Source organism: Sapajus apella, unplaced genomic scaffold (assembly GCF_009761245.1).
Source record: "Sapajus apella isolate SASKATOON/1434 unplaced genomic scaffold, GSC_monkey_1.0 scaffold128, whole genome shotgun sequence".
Classification (NCBI taxonomy): Eukaryota; Metazoa; Chordata; class Mammalia; order Primates; family Cebidae; genus Sapajus; species Sapajus apella.
Window position 1 is genome coordinate 3,301,555 of NW_022437068.1, and position 18,450 is coordinate 3,320,004.

General features: G+C 52.4%; 1 protein-coding gene and 1 long non-coding RNA gene across 5 annotated transcripts in view; one reads left to right on the top strand and one right to left on the bottom strand.

The window, feature by feature from the left end:
* Window positions 1–1,130: 1,130 nt before the first annotated feature.
* On the bottom strand, window positions 1,131–16,740 carry LOC116539412. The gene is made up of 3 exons (XR_004264032.1): window positions 16,727–16,740; window positions 9,966–9,977; window positions 1,131–1,416 (listed from the first exon to the last, which is right to left on the bottom strand). It is a non-coding gene; the product is annotated as an uncharacterized LOC116539412 (long non-coding RNA).
* Window positions 3,463–18,450, top strand: part of SLC6A6 (solute carrier family 6 member 6) — an 88,335-nt gene continuing 73,347 nt past the window's right edge. For 2 of the 4 annotated variants that reach the window (XM_032262337.1, XM_032262335.1), the window contains exons 1-2: window positions 3,463–3,729; window positions 17,942–17,984. The gene's annotated coding sequence lies outside the window, so the exon portion shown is untranslated. Of the gene's footprint in view, window positions 3,730–3,807; window positions 3,956–17,938; window positions 17,985–18,450 lie in introns of those variants that run through there. The other 2 variants (XM_032262338.1, XM_032262339.1) reach the window with 2 other exon arrangements.

Genomic DNA, 18,450 nt, shown 5'->3' on the forward strand with positions numbered 1-18,450 from the left:
AACCAAAAGGCAGAGATTGCAGTGAACTGAGATCACGCCACTGCACTCCAGCCTGGTCAACAAGAGCAAAAACTGCATCTCAAAAAAAAAAAAGAAAATAAATTTTCGTAGAGATGGAATCTTACTTTGTTGCCCAGGCTGGCCAGAGTTTTTAAATGTGAAATCTCCAAGTTTGTATTCACAGAAATTAACTCCAAACACATTAAAGCTCAGTGATGGCCAAAGAAGCACATCTGGGAGCTGGATTAGGTTTAAGGCCCTAGTTCGAGACCTCTCTCCTCAAAATGGCTCAGTGAGGCAGGGTCTTATTTTATCTCATATTACAATGAGGAAACTGAGGCTCAGAGAGTAGGCTGGCAGGCCCTAGCCACACAGCTGGGAAGCCATAGAGCTGATGTGGAGTGAGGGTCTGTGGCCCCTGCTCTGAGCTCTGTCCAACCTGTGCCTGCCCCTAGCTTTGGCCCCGGCTCCTCTCGGTCCCCATCCCCAGTCCGACCATCCCTTTTCCACCTCATCTGCCACCTTTCCCTGGGGCTGAGGTTGGAGCTCTTCTTACCACCTCCTTTCTTTCTTTGGGGCTGGGTTTTTTGTCTGGCAATCACCACCCACAGTCCACTCATTCAAGATTGTAACCTCTTGATTGGAGCCAAGTGGCCTAGGTTTGAATTACAGCTCTACTATGTGCCTACTGAGTGACCTTGGGCAACTTACTTAACTGCTCTGTAGCTCAGCTTTACCTTCTATAAAATGGAAGAAGTAATCGTACCAATCTCATAGGGATGTTGTGAGGATGAAAAGGGTTAACTTATATTAAAATGCACTTAACTGTGCACAGTATATAGCTAAGTGCCAAAGAAAAGTATGTTAAAATAAATGCATCAGGCCGGGCGCAGTGGCTCACGCCTGTAATACCAGCACTTTGGGAGGCCAAGGTAGGTAGATCACGAGGTCAGGAGTTCAAGACCAGCCTGACCAACATGGTGAAACCCCGTCTCTACTAAAAATACAAAAATTAGCCAGGTGACCTGTAATCCCAGCTACTCAGGAGGCTGAGGCAGGAGAGTTGCTTGAACCCGGGAGGTAGAGGTTGCAGTGAGCCGAGATCACAGCGCTGCACTCCAGCCTGGGCAACAGAGTGAGACTCCGTCTCAAAATAAATAAATTAAATTAAATTAAAATGCAGCAAACACTTATTGAGTACCTACTGAGTGCCAGGCCTATGATAGATTCCAGGATTCAATGGGGGCAGAAGGAACAGATCCCATCCCTCATGGAGCTGGTAACTGGATAGATGGTTCACTGGTGTGTCCTGCGCCAGCACTGCCTACACAAGGCTCTGCTGGTCTACCTGGAGGTCAAAGGATCCCACGGGCCTTTCCAGATTGCAGTTCTGAACACACAGCTCCTCCTGCCTCCCTTGCTCACTCTCTCAGACCCTCAAGCCCAGACCTACCACCGACAACCTTGTTCTCAGGCCTCTGCCACAGCAGGCGCCTCTACTAGAACTTGCTTCCTCTCCCACCAGCTTCACTGCTCTTGGCTTAGTCAAAGCCTCTTTTTGTTTCCAATCTCAACCCCAGAGTCCCCTCCCCAAGCTAGGAACTGCCCCTTTTCCCTCAGCCTTTGCATCCTGTGCGACCACACATGCACAGAGCGTCTGAGGAGTTTTTGCTTGCCGTCTTTTCCTGCAGCTCATGAGGGAACCTCATATCTGAAGCAGAGGATATGGGAAACCCAGTCACTCCTCTTCCTCAACTTCCGTTTTCTCACCTATAAAAGGGTACAGTGACCCTGAACTCAAAGGAGAGTGCTCAAGTGGCCAGAAGCAGATGTCACATGGGCCACTGGGACCCGAGAGGCACTACTGGTCCCCAGGTGCTTCCTGGAAGAAGGGGCACACACCTAGGCCAGCAGAGAAGGGTGGGGAAGGGTGCCAGAGGCAGGCAAGGAAGGGCATGTGCCCAGTGGTCTGGGTCTGGCTTGGCTGGAGCCAGTGTGAGAAGCGTCTGCTGGAAGGTCAGGTTGCAGCACAGCAGCAGGGGCCTGCAGGAGGACACCAGGGAGAGACAGTGTCACTTTGGGATGCTCCTTAGCATCCTAGGGCTGCACAGGGAAAGCAGCTGCAGAGCCCTTCCAGGTGGGGGTCCTGGCCTGAGTGGGGGCGGCTCTTGGCCCGGCCTGTGTGGTATTTCTTCTTTTTTTTTTTTGAGACGAAGTCTCACTCTAGTCACCAAGGCTGGAGTGCAGTGGTGTGATCTCGGCTCACTGCAACCTCTGCATCCTGAGTTCAAGCAATTCTCCTGCGCCAGCCTCCTGAGTAGCTGGGATTACAGGCACCCGCCACCACGCCTGGCTAATTTTTGTACTTTTAGTAGAGACGGGGTTTACGCCATGTTGGCCAGGCTGGTCTCGAACTCCTGACCTCAGATGATCCACCTGTCATGGCCTGGGATTACAGGCGTGAGCCACCGTGCCCGGCTGGTATTTCTTCTTTTGTTCTCCGTGTAAATGGTAGAAGATCCGGCTCTCTCCTCCCACCTTCTAGGTGCAGAGAGAGAAAGAGGGGAAAGGAGAAAGCTGGGGTTTGGGGTTCTCACAGCGTTTCCCTCTCATGCTGCCAGGGCAGGGCCGTGGAAAATGGTCCCTGAGGGCCCGTTCATTCAAATAAGGACAAGAATAATGGCACACTCCCCATCTCCATTTAAAAATAGTCACATTAGCTGACACTGGCTTGGCACTTCCTAGATGCCGGGTGCGTTCCGAGCTCTCTGCGCTGTTAACCTTGGATCCTCATAACAGCCAGAGGAGACAAGCGCCTATTTTCCTTACCATTTTCTAGATGAGGACACCGAGGCACAGAAAGTATGATTCACTTGCCCAGGGTCACGCGGCCATGGCAAGGCCAGGATTCTGGAGCTCTGTACCTGGGTTCACACCAAAGCTCAGGCCGCCCTCCCGCCGCTGGGGAGGGCTCGGTGATCGTGCCCACTTTTCGGAGGGGCATACCGAGTCTCCCAGAACGTGGACAGTGGAGTGCGAGCCCGGTATGGTTTGCACCTGGCTGCTCCAGGAGCCCTGGGCCTCATTCTAGGAGCCTGGCGGGGAGGCAAGCAGTGGGGTTTGGAGGCTGCTGCGAAGGCGGGGTGGAGGCGAGGCGGGTCGGGTCGGGTCTGTACTGCTCTTCTTCCGCAGGCAGGAGGAGCCCAGGGCGGGCTGCCGCACCTGGCAACAAGGGTCCGCCGCGCTGCATGAGGGTGTGCGCGCGCGCTAGGCGAGCCCGGTTCTTTGTGTGTCCGAGCCCATGCGCGCGTGCGTGTGTGTGTGTGTGTGTGTGTGTGTGCGCGCGTGTGCGCGTGTGTGTGTGTGTGTGTCCGCGCCCGCGCGCGCGCCCGCACTTGGGGCGGGGCTGGACGCCCAGGCCCCGCCCCGGCCCCGCCCCCGGCCCGGCCGAGCTGGTATTTTTCCACCCAGCAGGATGGGTGATGCTGAGAGCTGCCTGCTCAGACAACAGACACGCGAGGTCAGGAAGAAGCCGCTTATAAATTACCGCTTCCTTCGCGCCGCCGCCAGCGCCGAGCCCAAAGGACCGCGAGCCCAGAGGCCGAGCCGCGCCGGGAGGGAGTGCGGAGCGTTCACCCCGCGGGCCAGAGAGCGAGCGGGCAGGCAGACCCCGGCCGGCGGAACCCGGCGCAGCCGAGCTGAGCGCGGGCGGCGCCGCAGCCACCCCAGGTACCTGAGGGACGGGGAGCCGGGCGCGGAGCCGGCGCTGCCCGCCGTCTGCAGTCCCTCCCCATCCCGGCGTCGCCGCAGTCCTGGCCTCCTCCCCTCCGCGTGCCCCCATCCGGCGCCCCTTTCACCACCGCGGAAGGGACAGAGGGTCGCCTGCTCAGTCCCCCTGGCGGGGCTGTTATTGTTTCCTTGGCGAAAGGGCTCCGGCTTCTGGTGCGGGCGGCAGGTGTGTGTGTGTGCGCATGTGTGTTGTGTGTGGTATGTCTGTGTGTCTGTCTCCGTCTGGATGCCTACATGTGGCCTCTGTGTCTCTATGTCTGTGTGTTTCTGAGGGTGGCTGTTTCACCGCGTCCCTGGCAGCGTGCACATGTGTGTCCTGGTGCATGTTTGCTGTTCTCTGTGTGCTGGACTGTGTGTGTGTGTGTGTGTGTGTGTGTGTGTGTGTGTGTGAGAGATACCTGAGTGTGCTGTGTCTTTGGATGTGTGCTCTTGTGTGTCCCCGTTTGTGTCTGCGTGAATCTGTGTATAGGGGGGCTGAGTCTTCCAGGCCCTGGCTGTGTGCACGTGCATGTCCCTGAGTGTGATTGTGTCTCCAGGTCCCTGGTTGTGGGCACTTATGTGTCCTCGGCTGTACCCAAGAGGGTATCCCCAGTACCTAGAGGGTCAAATAGCCAGAGCTGGATCTCCAGGTCAGGCACTGAAGAGAGGTGATAGGGCAGCATGGCTCCATAGGTGCTGCCCAGGTGGCGTGCAGGTGGCAGTGCCAGTGCCCAGCAGTCCTGAGTAGTGGGACCAAGACCCGGAGAGGCAGCCAGGGGGTAGCGGACAGCCGGCAGGGCCAGAAGGACACTTCCTCCTCCAGACTATTTCCCTTTCTTCTGTGGGTTCCTCTTTTAAGCAGGAGATCCTTGTCCCCCTCCCACTGGGGAAGCCACACAGAGAGAATTCCAGGGACCTCCTCCTGCAGCCCCAAAGCTTCAGCCTGGACTTCAGCCTGGACTGGAGAGGAGACCTGTGGGCGGCTCTACCAGGCAGGGAGGTGTGTGCCGGGCAGGGCCACTGGCCTGGCTATTTCGGTCACTGCTGGGCCTTTGCCAGATCCTGGCCTCCCCAAGACCAGCCCCAAAAGCTTGGAAGGCAGCCTGGGCCCCCATTTCCTGCCTGGGGAAATAAATCAGCTCAGTAACTGCCCAGACACTTGAATGGTGGGTCTTCAGGCTGAGGTTTAGTGGCGCGTGGCTCCATTTGGACCTCAATAAATTGGCTCCCGCTTTTGCACAGCTGACGTTCAAATAAATGTTACCGAGGAGATCTTTTTAAAATTTCTTTGTAATTTTTTGTTGGCTACAAGGAAAGGGATCTTGTCCAGAGTCTCCTAGCCAGAAGGAGTTTATTTTTATGAGAGAGAGAACGGGTGAGTGCTTAGCAACCACCTGCCTCCCTCTCGACCAGGGAGTCACCCAGGGAGTGTGGGGTGGACATGAGGTGGTGGGGGGAGGAATTTCATTAAGACGGTTTTGGAGAGATGTTGGATAGGGCCTGGCATGGCTAAGAACCCCCAATAGGGTGGGATTGGTAGAATGGTGGGAGGTGTTAGGCCTGGCTCAGCCCCTAGTTGACCTTGGGTAACCTTTTTTTGGCCTCAGTTTCCTTACCTGTAAAATGGGTGGGGCAGACTGGTTATAGAGCAAACCAGGGACCAGAGGTAGGAGCTTGTCCCCAGGGAACTGATTTAAGTCCTGTGCTGTGTTTTAATGGGCGGGTGACCTTGGTTGATTCCATTGGTTTCTTTGAGCCTCAGCTTGGCTGTCTGGGCAGCAAGGACGCCAGTGCCGGCCTCACTACGTCCTTGAGGGGATTGAGGGAGATGGTAAGCTGCAAAGCCGGCCTCAGCTGTAAAGGGGATTGAGGTCCTTGTGGTAAGCTGTAAAGCTGGTCTCGGCTGTAGAACTGCTGATTAGAGGGTGTCACGAGGTCCTGGGTCACTGTGGTGTATGGCAAGGGCCAAGGTGCATTCTGGAGCCTTTGTCCTCTAGGGACACCCTTGTACTAACCCATGTCTCAGCTGCAATCATCCTCCCCCATCTCATTCCCATCACCTCAACCTGTGGTGATTGGGCCACAACTGCTTTGCAGAGTCCGGAGGCCTGGTGAACAGTACCCATTTTATAGATGGACAAACTGAGAGCCACCTAAGAGGCTTTGCCTTGAGGAGACAAAATTCAGTTTCAAAAGGCTTTCCCTAGCTCAGCTGTGAGTTTTGGCCCCATGGGGCTTTGGTCACTGATATCCTGGGGAGTTGAAATTGAACTGGGGCCTGGGGAAAATGAGGGACAAAGGTGCCCCAGTCCTCAGGCAGGAGAGTGAGCATAGGGGACCCATTTGCACCTTGCCTCTGTCCCTAGTTGCTCATTCTCCCTTTGTTCCTTCCCCCAAGCCCTGCTACTCATCCTGCTGTGGGGGTCAGGCCTCCACGAGGCAGTCCAGGCTCTGGGTACTGTGTTTTCTAATCTGAACTTGTCTGCCTCTCAGTTTGTCAAAGGATTTGGGAGCTGTACTTCTGAAAGTCTTTCCAAAGGTCCTGAATGATAAGACACTTGTGAGTCATTGAACACATTCCCGTATATAGAAAAGAGCTGGGAAATAAGTTATAAGGGCTCCCCAAATGCAGCTCAGCTGCAGCCAGGGGGTGTCTGCCTGGGAATTGGGGTTGGCATGGAACCCCAGGGCCACTCGGGCAGGTACATGCCGATCCCCCCACTTCTGCAGAAGGTCAAGAGCAAGTCAGATTATTTGGGGCTGCATCTCTTTGGGGCTGTGTTTGCCAGCTTGGCCAGAGCGGTCGTTTGAATTTATGGGTTGTGGGGAGGAGCTGTGGATCTGCAAATGCCTAGGGAAGTCTTCAAGTGAGAACGAGAGCTCTTTTTTAATATGCCTCATTTAGTTGGTTAATAGACCTTGGTTAAGGTCGGCACTGGGTTCAGGCAGAGTGTTGGCTTTCTAGGAGCTCCTGTCCCAGAGATAGAAGCATGTGGTAGCTGCAGTGGCCTAAATTACCACCCATGGGGTACAATGAAGAAGACCCAAGGAGCGGCTGAGTGTGCAGTGAGGGTGGGGTAGTAGGCAGGAGGCACTTTTGCTTCTTAGAGGACGCCGTCTCGGAGTTGCCATTGTCTGTGGATAGAGAAACAGGATGGGCTGGCATTCTCAACAGGGGGCAGAGCAGCTACAAGGGCACCGTGGCATAAAATAGCCAAGCATGTTTGTAGAACAGGTTCTTCGCATCCTGGCTGGAGAGAGGAATAGGAGCCAGATGGTGGGGGGGTCTTTTTATTTTTTATATATAAAAATAGAGACAGGGTCTTACTAAGTTGCCCAGGCTGGTCTTAAGCTCCTGGGCTCAGGCAATCTCCTCGTGTCTCAGCATCCCAAAGTGTTGATTATAGGTGTGAGCCACTGTGTCCAGCTGGAGGGCCTTGAATGTTGTGTAAGTGGGCTTGGGCTTTCTCCTGAGGGCAGCAGGTAGAGAAATAGGATCATACTGAGTTTAGGGATAGTGAGGGAGAAGCCAGTCAAGCCTGGAGCCCAGGAGACCCCTGATGGTAAGTGAGGAACAGAACTGGGGTCCTGGAGACGGAGAGTCACCAAGCCAGTATCAGGAAGGGCACAAGGCATTTTCTGTACCAGTGAGTCTTGCCCCAAACTCTTTCTGTAAACATGATGTTGAAGGCCTGAACATGCCATTTAACAGGTACACAGGCCATTAACTTGCTGGCTTTGACCTCCCTGAAGCATACAGCTCTAGTGTCTCTAAGTGAGTTATGCCTGTCCTGGACGGTGCTGCAGAGCTTCCCTTCCTGCCTCACCTGGTCAGAGGCTTCGTTTGGAAACCTGGGCAGAGGCTGCTGCCAAGGGTGGGAGTCAGGGGTATGAGAAGGAAAGCAGAGAGACTGAGGAATTGCTGTTCTCTTTCTAAAGCTGTAGCTTGCCGTCGCCAACCAACTTCCTCTTGGAAAAAACCAACATACAAATAATAAACCATTTAAAACAAAAGAGTGCGGAGGGAATGGTGAGGGAGGCGGGTGGGCTGCCCTAACTGTGGTCAAGCATCAGAATTGCCTGGGGTACTTAAAAACAAACAAACACACACATTCAGACTCCCAGGCCCAGCCTGGACATACTCAATCAGAACCCCCAGGTGGTGTGGAGCCTAGGAATCTGTATTTTTAATGTTTTTCTTGTGAATTTTTAAGACAGGGTCTCACTTTGTTGCCAAGGCTGGAGTGCAGTGGTGCAATCACAGTTCACTGCAACCTTGATCTCCTGGGCCTAAGCAATCCCCCCACCTCAGCCTCCCATGTAGCTGAGACTACACCTCCAGGCTAATTTTTGTATTTTTTGTACAGATGAGATTTCACCACGTTTGCCTGGGCTGGTCTCGAACTCCTGGGCTCAAGCGATCCTCTCATTTCGGATGATTTTTTTAAAATATTTTTAAATTAAGGTATAATTTACATGCAGTAATATGCAAAGATTCTGTTACGGTTTGATGAGTTTTGACAAATGTATACACCTGTGTAACCACCACCCAGATCAAGATATAGAACATTTCCAGCACCTCAGAAAGTTGTCTTGTGCTCCTCACCTCACAAGACAGCTACTTTCTCATTTTTTTTGTCCTTTTCTTCTTCTTTTTTTTTTTTTGAGACAGAGTTTACTCTGTCTTCCAGGCTGAAGTGCAGTGGCACAATCTCTGCTCACTGCAGCCTCGACCTCCCCAGGCTCACGTGATCCTCCTACCTCCCCAGGCTCAGGTGATCCTGCCACCACAGCTTCCCAAGTAGCTGAGACTACAGGAACATGCCATCGCACCTGGCTAGTTTCTTCTGGATTTCTTGTACAGGCAGGGTTTTGTTGTGTTGCCAGGCTGGTGTCAAACTCCTAGGCTTAAGCGATCCACCAATGTGGGCCTCCCAGAGTGCTGGGATTACAGGTATACACCACCATGCCAGACCCACTTTCCAATTTCTGTTACCATAAATTAGTTTTGGCAAGTCTAAATCCTCATATAAATGGACTTGTTTAGCGTATACTCTTTTGTGTCCATTTTTTTTCTGCCTGACGTTGCTGGGATCCACCTGTGCTGTTGAGCATATCAGGAGTTGATTTTTTTTTTTTTAATCACTGAGTAGTCTCCCATTGTTTGGATGTTCCACAATGCATTATCAATCCTGGGTTTTTTTTATGATTATTATTATTTTTATTTTTATTTTTTGAGACAGAGTTGAACTCTGTCGCCCAGGCTGGAGTGCAGTGGTATGATATCCACTCACTGCAGCCTCCAGTTCAAGCAATTCTCCTGCCTCAGCCTCCTGAGTAGCTGGGATTGCAGCCGCCTGCCACTGCACCTGGCCAATTTTTGTATTTTTAGTAGAAACCGGGTTTCACCATCTTGGCCAGGCTGGTCTTGAACTTCTGACCTCGTGATTCACCTGCCTTGGCCTCTCAAAGTCCTGGGATTACAGGCGTGAGTCACCACACCCAGCGTCATCCACCCTGTTGATGGACATTTGGGTTGTTTCCAATTGGTAGGGGCTATTGCTAATAAAGCTTCTATCTGCATTTAGGTACAAGTCTTTTTGTGGTCATATATTTTCCTTTCTCCAAGACTAGGGCTGCTGGGTTATAAGGTAGATATATGTTAACTTTTTGAGAAACTGCTAAAGCATTCACTTTTAATTACAAAAGTAATATACCTCAAGCAATACAAAACTGCAGAAACTAAAAAGTGATCCTTTCAGATCATTTAAAAAAAAGTACAATCTGATCTTCAGTCTGTCCACCTGCCTGATTGACAGTCTATCATATCTCTTTCTTGTTTTTTTGAAATGGAGTCTCGCTCTGTTGCCCAGGGTGGAGTGCAGTGTCGTGACTTCGCCTTGGCTCACCGCAACCTCTGCCTCCAGGGTTCAAGCAATTCTCCTGCATCAGCCTCCCAAGTAGCTGGGACTATTGGCATGCACCACTACGCATGGCTAATTTTTGTATTTTTATTAGAGACAGGGTTTCACCATGTTGACCAGGCTGGTCTCTAACTCCTGACCTCAAGTGATCCACCTGCCTCGGCCTCCTCCCAAATGCTGGACAGCCTATCATATCTCTCTTTTTTTTTTTTTTGAGACGGAGTTTTGCTCTTGTTGCCCAAGCTGGAGTGCAATGGTGTGATATCGGGTCACTGCAACCTCTGCCTCCCTGGTTCAAGCAATTCTCCTGCCTCAGCCTCCCAAGTAGCTGGGATTACAGGTATGCGCCAACATGCCCAGCTAATTTTGTGTTTTTAGTAGAGACAAAGTTTCTCCATGTTGGTTAGACTGGTCTTGAACTCCCAACCTCAGGTGATCCACCTGCCTCAGCCTCCCAAAGTGCTGGGATCATAGGCGTGAGCCACCTCACCCAGCTCATATCTCTTTCTTAATATAAGGTTATACATTTCCCTTCGCATACAGCTTAAACTGTATCCCACAGGTGTCCATATGGACATAGACTCCTTGTTGTTACCTACTGGATCAGTTTTCACTTGAGTTTTGATTTCCTTTCGATCCAGGCATTCTTTGGGATCTGTTTAGAAGCTAGCTGTGGTTTTGTTTTGTTTTTAACAAAAATGGCATGGTACTGTTCTTGGTTCTGCCACTTTGTCTGTTCCAACAGCAGGCCATGTGGACTGCAGCTTTTCAGAACACATGGATCTGCCAAGCCATTCCGAACAGCCAGCCTGCATTTGGGAGCCACTGACTTCGCATTTCCTGTCTGATTACCCCCAGTGCTGTCAGCTCAGTAAATGAAACACCCCACCCAGAACTTGCCCGTGAGGGTGCAGAGGAGCTGGCTGAGCCCATTCAGCATTCTGAGAAGGGAAGGAACTCATATTTATTGAGCATCCACAGTGCTTCCCCCTTGCTGTTTCAGAGATATGTTCATCAGAAAAGTGGTTGGCCCCAGTCACTCAGCTAGGAACGGGAGGAAGGAGTGCCGGATCCAGAGTCCATCTGATGGCTCAGCACATCCTTATCCCACTGGCAGCACTGCAAACATTTATGAGTGCCTACTGTGTGCCAGGTACAAGGCCAGGTCCAAGAGGGCAGGGAGAAATAAACAGCCCCTGTGCCCAAGGAGGGAGGGGAGATCTGTATCAGGAGGAGGTTAATGAACAATCTAAGATGGTTTATGCCAAGGGCAGGCCAAGGATCTGGTCTGGGAATGCCACCTCTGGTCCGAGGGAGAGCGGCCCAAGGCTGTAGAGTGTGGGGACTTTGGGATTGTGGGATCATCCAGTTAACCTTCTCTGTCCGCCCACTTTATGGATGAGAACGGTGAGGCCCAAGGGAGGCACTCGTCAACACAGGAAGATAAAGCCATCTAAAGACCCATTGTTTGGCCAGCGTGTGGCTCATGCCTGTAATCCCAGTGCTTTAGGAGGCCAAGGTGGGCAGATCATGAGGTCACGAGTTCAAGACCAGCCTGGTCAATGTGGTGAAACCCTATCTCTACTAAAAATACAAAAATTAGCTGGGCTCAGTGGTGGGCGCCTGTAATCCTACCTACTTAGGAGGCTGAGGCAGGAGAATCTCTTGAATCTGGGAGGCGGAGGTTGCAGTGGGCAGAGACTGCGCCACTGCACTCCAGCCTGGGTGACAAAGGAGACTTAGACTCAAAAACGAACAAACAAAAAGGAGCCATTGTTCACAGATGTGGCTCCCCCTGCTCCCCACTTCAGCCATACCCACCATTCCCACCATTCGATGCTTCTGTGAAACCCCCCTTGGCAGCGAGGGATTTAAGGACAGTGTTAATGCCTCTGCCTTAAACTTTTGATGATATTGTTCATGACTCTCAGATCCTGGTTTTGTCACAACTCATGGGAAAGGGAGGTGGGAGGGCAAAGCTCTATCAATTGCAAAGATTCCTTATGGTTTGACTGCTCAGAGACACCCCTAAAATCCAGGATGGGGTTCCTGGAAAGCTCAGGAAGGAGCATGGAGTCTAACACATGACGAGCAGCTCTGGCCGCTGTGTGGACTAGAACATGGCAGGTAGGGAGAGGGCTGGTGGTTGCCAGAAGGGTTGGGCTGGCAGTGGAAGGCTTCCTCCATCAGTAGGTATCCGAGCAGTCCTGGGCTGGAAGGCAGAGGGCTGAGCCCTCAGGGTTCTGCTCATGTTGGGTCCTTCCTGACCTGGAGGCTCAGGACCACATCTCTGCGTGCTCCCTCCTTATGCTGGGACGCCCTGAGAAGCACTTCCTTTTAGGACTTTTTTTTGCACATAAGTGCCAAGTGACTCCCTGCTTCTCCAGTGGAAAGTCCTTAACCCGAGACTGCCGGTTGTTTGGTTGGAGGGGAGGAGTATGGTTGGCCAGCGATTTCAGCAGTGTCATGTTTTGTGGGTGAAGGGTGCCGGAAGGGGGAGGTCCTAAGGGACCTGCCCTCTTGCCCCACGGCTAGTCAGCACCGTGAGGGAAGACTCAGGTCATGATCTCAAGGACATTCATTCCTTCAGAGATGACATCTGGTGTCTCCTCTGCAGGTGGACATCACACCAGCCCAAGACAACAGCCTCTTCACTAGCCTCTGTGCCTCCTAGGGACCTCTCTGTGCCATCCGGGGACCAGCTCTCTGCATGCCACTCTCTTGCTCAAAAGCCTTCAGTGGCTCCCTAGTGCTTTGTGAAATCAATTCCAACCTCCTTAGCCTGGCATCGGAAGCCCTTCGCGGTCTGGCTCTTGGCCAGTGTTCACGCTCACCTATCGCAGCTTCTTTCCTGTGTTTGTAGTCCTGCTAGTTTCTGCTCCTCACTAGCCCCAAGCATCAGTCTCTCTTGGCCCTGCCCATGCTGGCCCCTCAGCCTGCAAGGCCCTCCCTCCCATCTAAAGGGCGAGCTTGGAGCTGCTGGCTCTAGGAAGCATTCCTTGAGCCTCTTAACAGTGCCTGGCACGTAGTAAGCACTCAACAAAGATGACGTGAGTTAAAGTGGACTTCAGCTCATCCTGCTCTGAGCACTGTGGTCCTTTCCTCTGGCCTGAGCTCAGACCTTTATGGTCTTACCTTATACCCATGCACCTGACTGGGGACACTTCAAGGGGAGGGATGGATGCTCCAGCATTTAGCATAGGGGTCTGGCACACAGTGGGTGTTCAACATACAAATCAAGAGATCCTGATTCCTTCTGCTCTGAAATGAGAACCTATGGTGAACATCTGGGTGGCTCCAGGCTTGGAAATTACATTCATCCGTCACCATCCATCCGTCTAACAAATACTTGTTCCAGGCCCTGTCCTAAGCCCTGGGGTTGTGGCTGGTGAACAAGACAGACCAATCTGTACCCTCATGGAGCTGTCTGTCTGGCAGGGCTATGGATGTCAAACAAAAAATTACACATGCATGGCTAATGCCCTTTTAAAATCAAAGACCCTGCATCTGGCACTGCAACACCAGGCTTAGAACGCCCTTGGCCTCTGGCTTGCTCTGTGACCTAAGTGAGTCCTTTCTACTCTCTGGTCCTGTAAGGGGTGGCCCAGATTTTGTGTTTAAGGGAAATAGCTTCTGAATAAAGGGAGAAAAGACCATTCTGTCCATGTGGAAGCGCGTGTCACCACATGGGGTGCTGTCCCTGCAGGACTCCTTTAAGGACGCAGTCGTCCTCTTGGTGGCTTTTTAAGATGTCCCAGCCTTGGCTCTGAAAGGTGTCCTGATTTGGGGACAGGAGTTCCAGAGTTACTCTGAGCAGAACTGTAGCAACAGGCTTTTAGTAAAGAACACTGCCTTGAGGAACAATAATGTGGATTCTGCTTCTACCATTGGTAGAAGAATATCAATTAGAACAGACTTTTAAAAAAAGAAAAGCAAAATCTTATCCGGGTGCGAAGGCTCACGCCTGTAATCCCAGTACTTTGGGAGACCAAGGCAGGTAGATGGCTTAAGCTCAGGAGTTTGAGACCAGCCTGGGCAACATGGCAAAACCCCATATCTACAAAAAATATAAAAATTAGCCGGGCATGGTGGCACGCACCTGTAGCCTCAGCTACTTGGGAGGCTGAGCCTGGTAGGCAGAAGTTGCACTCAGCTGAGATGATGCCACTGCACTCCAGTCTGGGTGACAGCAATGAGACAGCACGCCTAGGTGGGGTCAGGAGCCCTGAATTTCTAACCAGCCCCCAGGTGCTGTGGACAGTGCTGGTCTGTGAACCACTCTGAGTCAAGGAGATAAACAGTGCTGTTGGGTGCCTCCTGTGCATTTAAAACCAGACCCTGTGTTTCCTGAACCTCCTCTCCCTGATCCTCACCAAAGACACCATTATTCTCATTTTGAATACCTGAGGCCCAGCTGAGGGCGGTAACTTGCCCAAGGTCACACAGCTGGGAGCCTGCCGGCGTTCGCGCTGGGCCAGCGCCACCTTGGAAAGGATGCTGTTGGGGAAGCCTTTTACTACTGAAAAGTGTCCTTGCTCCAAAAGCCGCAGGAGGCTTTTTAAGACAGCCAAGTCGGATGTAAATCAGGGGAGAGCCCAGGGCCAGCCAGACTGCTGACAGCGGGGCGGCCTGGGTCACCGTGTCCGGACAAGGCCCACAGCGGGATTTGGAGCTGGCATGCTGCCTGGGAGTGGGCGAGCCGTCAGGGATGCTCTGGGTGCCTGAAAGACCAGCCTGAAGACTGCTGGAGCCTAAAGAGGCACCTTAGCCTCTTACTTCCTCCCCCATTATTTAGATGCATTCTGGGGAAATACGGCTGGCTGGAAGGAGCAGCAATGGGATTGCATGAACTGGGACCTGCTGCTTCCGTTGTTTAAAGACTGGCTTATCCCTGCAGCCACGCGGGCATTCTCCGTAATCACGGTCTGCTTTGAGGACAGAGAGGGCATGGTTGCCTGCTGGCTGGGGCTTTATTTTCGCACTGAGCTCCTATCTTCAGCAACTGGGAAACGTAGAACAGATAGTGAGAGTCCTCAAATGCTGCCCCTGGCCCAGCACTATGGGTATCACCTGGGAGCTGGCAGAATGCAGAACCTCAGGCCCCACCCAAGACCTGCTCAGTTAGACCTCGGGGGTGGGGCCCAGGAATCTGGATTTTCAAGAGCCCTCCAGGCAATTCTGCTTTGTGTTTAACTTAGAGAAGGCCTGATGACCTCTCTGGCTGTGTGCCTGGGGGCAGGGTGGGGCTGGGGGGAAGGGTCAGGCCTAACCCTTGCCTGTGATAACTAGAGTGACAGGGGCTGCGGGAACCTCAGGTGTTCTGTCATCCACATCCTTCCTCTTTTTATGTGGTGGGAGCAGTGTGTCAGAGACATACATATAATTATGCAGCAAGTTCAAGGCAGGGTATAGGTCTGGATTCTTATATTGCAAATGGCAGAAATCAGTTCAAACTGACTATTTTTATTTTATTTTTTCTGAGATGCATTCTCACTCTGTCTCCCAGGCATGAGCCATCACACCCAGCCCAAACTGACTTTAAAAATAAAAAAGAACATTTACTGACTCTTTTAACATAAAAGCTCAGGGCCATACTTCAGCCCGAGGCGGAATCCAGGTGCTGAAAGCTGTCATTGGGACTCAGTTTCCTTCTCTCATTTCCCGGCTCTGTGTCGGTCTGTGCCTGCTTCATTCATTCTCCATGGGTGCCCTAGCTGCTCATTAGCGTGGTGCAGCAACCACTGCCCCCCCCGTCAGTGTAGCCATCTCAACCAAGAAAGAGCCTTCTTTTTCCCCAGTATTTTTAGCAAAAGTCCGAATCACCACTCTTTTTGACCAGGCTGATCAAGTGCCTATCGTTGAGCCAATCATGACAGCCCCCCTCTGATTGACTAGAGCTGGCTCACATGCCCACCTAGGAGGAGGAGATAGAGTCAGTCCATCTAGACCCCATGGGCTGAGAGCAGGCCTGTGTGGGCCTCCTGGTGGAACAGGTTTAGGCTGTCCCCAGAAGGGCCATGGGTGCCAGCAGGCTAGATATATGGACTTTAGTGCTATTTTTTTTTTCTTTTCCTTTTTTTCTTTTAAGAGACAGGGTCTCTGTCACCCCAGCTGGAGTGCAGAGGTACGATCTGCTCACTGCAGCCTCAACCTTCTGGGCTCAAGCAATCCTCCCGCCTCAGCCTCCCAAGTAGGTAGGACTGTGCTAGCATACTCAGCTAATTTTTAAATTTTATGTTTTTGTAGAGACAGGTCTCTCTATGTTGCCCAGGCTGGTCTTGAACTTTTGGGCTTGTGATCCTCCTGCCACAGCCTCCTGAAGTGCTGGGATTACAGGCATGAGCACACCTGGCCTTTAGTGCAATTCTTATCCTCCTCTCTGAACTGGGCTGGCCTCGTATAATTGGTAAGGTTTTGGCCCAAACAGAATTATGCTCTCCTTCCTCTGGTTCTCTTAACATTGTGCTTTAAATAGGCTGCCTTCATCTTTCACTTTATCCCACTTCCCTGTATATGGTCTAGGATAGCAAGGTACATGTTGCTATTTCCACCACCCAAACCCATGGCAGACATTACTTATCCACCCAGCCTTCACAGAGCCCAGAATGGAGCTGTGATGGCCTCTCTATCATGTGCCCAGCCTCTAGCCCATGGTTCCAGGCTTCATGAGCTCAGAGACCTTGGCTGAGTTGTCCACTGCTGAGTTTCATGTGCCCAGTGCAGTGCCTAGTACAGTAGGTGCACCATAAGTTGTTGACTGACTGTTCCTACCTCACAGTGTCTTGGACCCAGTGGGCACCAGTGTGAGCCTGTTGAATGTGAGGGCCCTAACGAAACAATGAGGTCATCTAATTTGGAGGACAGGGAGCTCTGGAGCATGCTGGACTGGCATTTACTGACACTGGCAAGTGTGCCTCTGGGTCTGGGAAAGAGACTGCCAGGGCTGAGCTGCAGCTACAGCAAGGAAAGGGGTCCTGGAGGCTTCTGCCTGCTTTCCCAGACCCACTCTCTCACGCCATCTCCCCCAGCGACACCCCTGCTCATCTCTGCTAATCCCAGTTTAACAGTTCATTGAAAAGATCTCAGTTGAGAAGAAACCATTTCCTGACTTTGCACACTTAGATTCCAGGAATCCAGGAGAGCCTTCCAGCCTCAGGGCAAGGAGCTTTGCTGGTAGGAGGAGGTGATCTGCCCCCAATTGCCTATTTCCCAAACTGAGCTTCTACTGAAAAAAACAACAGAATAAAAAAAAAAAGGTCTTCCGGGTTAGGCACTTCTGGGACTGCTTGGCTCAGCAAAGCTCAGCAGATTTTCTGGGCAGTGATTCTTACCCCTGAGCTGGTTGGTGAGGACCACGTTCCCCAGGGATCTTCTCCAAGGCCCCTCGCTCTGGCCCTGCTATGTTCGTGTGCCCCTCAAGAATAGTCAGGCCACGTGACTGAGCTGGTGGGGCACTCAGGAGTGTGGGCTTTCTCTGGCTGGGGCTGTGGAGCAGCTTACCCATTTGCAGCTGAAATCTGTCTCCCTCTGACCAAGGGTAACATGCTGGTTCTTGCTGCTGACTGAGTTTTGGGCACCCGGCATCCAGGAGAGGGGCGTGTGTGAGTAAGGGGTCGTGTGTGAGTTAGAGTGCATGTGTGTCCCATGTGGGTCTGTGTGTGGCTGTGAATGTGCGTGGCCAGCACAGGCAAGTGTGTGTGGGGCTGGGAGTCTGCATATGATTACACATGTGTCTGAATGTGTCTGTGTGTGAGCGTGTGTTGGCACATGTGAGTCTGTGTGTATGAGCCTCAGCGTCCTGGCCTTCCATATGGGTTGGTGAGCCCCTCCCTAGCACAAGTTTGGTGGTTATAAGTGGGTGGAAGAGCCGGGCGTGGTGGCTCACGCCTGTAATCCCAGCACTTTAGGAGGCCGAGGCAGGAGGATCACGAGGTCAGGAAGGAGTTCAAGAGCAGCCTGGCGAACATTGTGAAACCCCCCATCTCTACTAAAAATACAAAAAAATAGCGAGGTGTGGTGGCAGGTGCCTGTAATCCCAGCTACTCGGGAGGCTGAGGCAGAAGAATCATTTGAACCCGGGAGGCAGAGGGTGCAGTGAGCCGAGACCACGCTATTGCACTCCAGCCTGGGCAATGGAGCAAGACCCTATCTCAGAAAAAGAAAAAAAGTAATTGGAAGATCAGGGGCCCTGTGCACAGTCTGCCTCTAACCAGATCTCTTCTTTCCTTCTCTTCCTCTCTTTACAATAGATCCAGAACTAGAACCACAGCCCCTTCTGAGGAGCTTCCAAATGTAAGTGACCTGGGACCTCCCGGTGGGATGGGTGTCTCACACTGTGCAGTGACCCAAGGTGGGGGGCTCAGGAGCTCTGTGTCTCCTCCAAGCTCTAGGAGGAGAAGACAGGACCCCTAAGGCCCGCAGACCTTGTCCACACCTCACCTCCAGGTGGCAGGTCCCCTGGCCTGCGTTGGCCACTCTGTGCCTGCGTGGTCCTCAGCCAGTCTGTGCCAGAGAGGGCACAGGAAGGCTCTGCAAATGGGCCAACCACTGGTTTCAGAGACCCAGCCCAGGCCCTGTCCTGGTTCTGCTGCAGGGTAGCCTGGGGCAAGACTGTTGTGGGGAGGAGGCCCTCACTGAGCTGATTCTGAGGACTGGGGGTCTGAGCTTGGCTCTGTCTCTAATCTATTAAAGATTTGTTGTTTTGAGACCAGGTCACACTCTGTTGCCTAGGCTGGGGTGCAGTGGCATCATCAGGGCT